This window comes from Paramisgurnus dabryanus, chromosome 18, assembly GCF_030506205.2.
Source record: "Paramisgurnus dabryanus chromosome 18, PD_genome_1.1, whole genome shotgun sequence".
Taxonomy (NCBI): Eukaryota; Metazoa; Chordata; class Actinopteri; order Cypriniformes; family Cobitidae; genus Paramisgurnus; species Paramisgurnus dabryanus.
This window is the reverse complement of record NC_133354.1, coordinates 6924038-6928461: the sequence shown is the minus strand read 5'-3', so window position 1 is coordinate 6928461 and position 4424 is coordinate 6924038. Positions and strand designations below refer to the sequence as shown.

General features: G+C 36.8%; 1 long non-coding RNA gene across 1 annotated transcript; it reads left to right on the top strand.

Annotated features, from left to right (window-relative positions):
• Positions 1 to 1530: 1530 nt before the first annotated feature.
• Positions 1531 to 3321, top strand: LOC135721780 (uncharacterized). The gene is made up of 5 exons (XR_010521565.2): positions 1531 to 1854; positions 2379 to 2472; positions 2571 to 2704; positions 2787 to 2890; positions 3001 to 3321. It is a non-coding gene; the product is annotated as an uncharacterized lncRNA (long non-coding RNA).
• The last annotated feature ends 1103 nt before the right edge of the window (positions 3322 to 4424 follow it).

Sequence of the window (4424 nt, the reverse complement as noted above, 5' to 3'; positions counted from 1 at the left end):
AGTGTTTTTGTGACCTTGTGGGGACATTTTGATGTTCTCATGAGGAAACAAGCTTATAAATCAAACAGAATGATGTTTATTGAGAATGTGAAGTAGCAGAAAGTTTTGTGTGATGGTTGGGGTTAGGGAATGGGGTAGGTAAGGGGAATAGAATATACAGTTTGTATGGTATAAAATACATTACGTCTATGGAATGTCCCCACAAAACATGGAAACCAGAACGTGTGTGTGTGTGTGTGTGTGTGTGTGTGTGTGTGTGTGTGTGTGTGTGTGTGTGTGTGTGTGTGCGCGCGTGTGCGGCCGGGTAATTATCACGTTGGGGGGACCAATTGTCCCCACAAAGATAGGAATACCAGTATTTTTGTGACCTTGTGGGGACATTTTGATGTCCCCATGAGGAAACAAGCTAATAAATCAAACAGAATAATGTTTCTTGAAAATCTAAGGTATCAGACAGTTTCCTGTGATGGTTGGGGTTAGGGAATGGGGCAGGTAAGGGGAATAGAATATACAGTTTGTACAGAATAAAATGCATTACGTCTATGGAATGTCCCCACAAAACATGTAAACCAGAACGTGCGTGTGTGTGTGTGTGTGTGTGTGTGTGTGTGTGTGGAGGAGGCTGGTGAAATGAGGTGTCTCTGAGCACTTACATCCCTCCATGGTGCCATAAGCACCTTGATAGGGCACACCTGCACACACACAAATACACACACATACAAACACACAAACACGCACACACACATGTAATGACCCATGAGTAACTATCCCCCAGCTGGTGCTCCCTAAATAGGCTGCTTCTACAAAACCTGTGACCCCAGCAACTCCCCTTCTGAGGACAACATATACAGTCAAATACACACACACACACACACACACACACACACACGCACGACACACAAAAACAACATTCTTATTGCCACTGGTTTAGTCAATAATTTTGTATCAGCAGCTTAAACATACAATGATGTACCAAAACACACACTGATTTTTTTAATTTCCTATGAAGGGCTAATTTATATTGAATTTTTTACAGTCAAAAAATAGTTTAATCAACTTAAATCAACTTCATTTAATTACGGAAAACTTTTCCAAGAAATTATTTTAGGCTTGTACAACAGGAATAGAATAAGCCCATTAAAAAATTATCTATTGTTGCACCAACTTAATAAATAAAAACTTTTGTCATAAAAATCTTGTTCAATTAACTTAGTTCAATTAAGGAAACATTCTGCACACAATTGGTTCTGGTCTGTTCAACATGGACAAAACAAGTTAAAGGGCACCTATTATGGGATACACGTTTTTAAACATCCTTTTGTGTGTAAGTGTGCATTAGTACATGCTAACGATATTCAAAAAGCACATACCTCAAAGAAAACGATGACGCGAGTTATCGTCTCTAACGTTCGAGGACTACAAAAAACACTTGGATTGTAGGCAACAGTTTACTTCCTGGGATTAGTGACGTAGATAAGACCAACATTATCATAGTTCAGCCCTCTCTGCTTTGTTTGGGTACGCCCTCAAAGACGGGGGTGAGGGAGCGCCGAGTCAGAAGAGAGCTAAAATGGCGGAGGTTGGGAGTCCCTGCTTTGACTCTGTTTGCAAACTCTTGTTTCATCGTTTAAGCGATTAAATCTCTCGAGTAGACGCTGTCTCTTTAGATGCGAGGGAAAAATAGCACTTTATGGACTTCCACAGAGGACATCATGTTTAATACGGTTCCGGAAAAATCCAGTCAGAAGTTGTTCACGGAGTTTTCACAATAACTGCTTCTCATGAACCGAAGCTGGATTTGCGCGACGTCTCCTCTTGAAAGTTGGATTACTGTGCACTTCTGGATCACAGGCTGTAAGTATTCACGTTTATTATTTGCCTTTTACTGTACATTACGTAACCGGTAACCGGAGATTAACATAATGTGCGTGTAGAGCTAAGCTTGCAAGCTAATTGTTTTGTGTTGTAATACTGTATTTCATAAACAACGTACCATATTTACACACGTGTATGTTGAATTATGCAGACTATCGTTTTTTTTATCGATGTTGGTTTAGACATGTTTACAAACTTGCTAAGTTGCTAAGCTAAATACAAATACAAATGCCAGCTAAACTGTTACCAGTAAAATTTGTTCTCATGATCAAACTCAATGATTTGTTTAAAGTTATATGTATTTTACTGTTGTATTTACTTGAAGCTTTCTTAGATTTTGAAACGAAGTAAACACGTAATGATTGTTGCTAATGTTGGGCCATGTAATATGTAATACATTAACGTTTTAATGAATAGTCTAACGAGTTATAGTCGTTGTACTCTATTGTTATAATATGTATTTTTGACTGAATACATGTTTGTTTTATTTGTCTATATCTTAGATTCGCAGCTGGACACATCCTTCTACACTGTATGCAAACATGCAACATCATTACACACAGTACAAGGAGTCAGACTGGCATATGAGGAGCAAAGGTGTTTAACACATATTATGTATTTAGCTAGTGAAACCACTACCAGTCTTAGATGTATAACTGATGATGACAAAGTTTTTTTTCTCTGCATAATCATAGGAACCCAGGCAGTAGCATCGTTTCACAATGTTTCCATCACCATCATCAGTGGATGCCTTTGCCGTCCGTAGCCTGAGATTTCAGATTTGCAGCAAAAAAAAATTGATTTTCTCATTTATTGGAATGCTGTGCAGGTATTTAAGTATTTTAGTAACTGTGTTAAATAAAGTAGTATTTACTTTTACAATAAATTAATTGCTTGTTTATATTTTACAGGTATTTGTACCTTGCAGCCATCCATTACAATGTCACCAAGCCGTAACAAAAGCAGGAGAGGGAAAGTACAAGGCTATGTTCCCAAAACACACAAATGACATACCGTAAGCAGTAATGTTTTATTTCAAATACATTCATAATTAAAAACTTAATGTATGAAGCAGGGAAATAAATGATCAAGACAAAAGATTTATTGACTGCAATATTTCTACAGTTATGTGGAGGATGTGATCAGGCTTGTGTTTGATGAGGTATTTGAAGATAAGCTGAAGGAAACCCCGATTCCAATGGACCTGGCATCACAGTTTTAGAGACCTTCAAAGGAGGACGTGATTGCATGCCATCTTCAGTGCAGGGGTCGTCGAAAGCCAAAATTGTGACCGATCTGATCAGGAAGCTCCAAGCGTATCTGGAGAACAACACACGACAGGATGATAACCTTATAGTGTCGTCTTAGATAGCACCAGTTGACAAAGCTTTGATATGCCATTTATCTGAATAGATAGCTGTAAGAAATGAATTGAACAATTTTTGAAACAAGAGCACAATATGGTTACTAAAGTATGTTTATTTGTATATTGTTTAACATTTAAATATATATTTGTAATAAATAAACTTTTGACTGACTTTTATATTTTCTTTAAAGTTGCTTCTTTTGTTCTTTTGGGTACTTTGTTACTATAATGATACTTTAGTGTTATTGGTTTAAAAATGTAATAAAACTTACTCTAGTCCTGCACCTCAAAGGCTTATAGTCGGTACAATAATTGTTCTGTGTGTAGGGATTTAGACAATTTGTGCAAAACCTGGATGATGAATCACGCAGGTAAGAGGCCCTGGAACATGTTGCATTCTCCTTAAAACCTAATAAGTAAAAACATAGCACTTATAAGTAAGCAGTCTTTCATAAAAAGGTTTACCATAGTGAAATAATGTAGAACTAACATTCATTTCAATTAATACTTTCTTTGTGCTACATTTGGTGTTTCCATATAGTTTGCACAGTGATATAGTATGTAAGCAGTCTTTTATAATAAAGTTTACTATAGTAAAATAATGTTAACAAATGAAATAGTTTTATAATCATTTCAACAAATACTTTCTATGTGCTACATTTGGTGTTTCCATATAGTTTGCACAGTAATATAGTATGTAAGCAGGCTTTTATAATAAAGTTTACTATAGTAAAATAATGTTAATAAGTGAAATAGTTTTATAATCATTTCAAAAAATACTTTCTATGTGCTACATTTGGTGTTTCCATATAGTTTGCAAAGTAATGTAGTACGTTATAATTACCTTTTGGATGTCTTTGCAACACATTTTCGTCTTCGTTTAGCATTCTGGCAGAGCTAAGGACACCTAAAAAAGTTAAATCCAATCGCGTTCATTGACGGAGATCGTTTATATCGTAACGGCCGTCTGAACTCTCTGGATCGAGCTCGAAGTGGTAAGGCAGTACAGACACCATCGTTTATAGAGAAATATAGCGCTTGTTTACGTTGCCTGTGACTCTCAGTCAGAACCGGAAAACCCACGCGTAGTCAGGGGCGTAACCTTTCGAACACACGCCGAACCCAGTTGACCAATAACAGTTGAGTAGTCATCTGACCAATCCGAATACACTAGACATTTTGG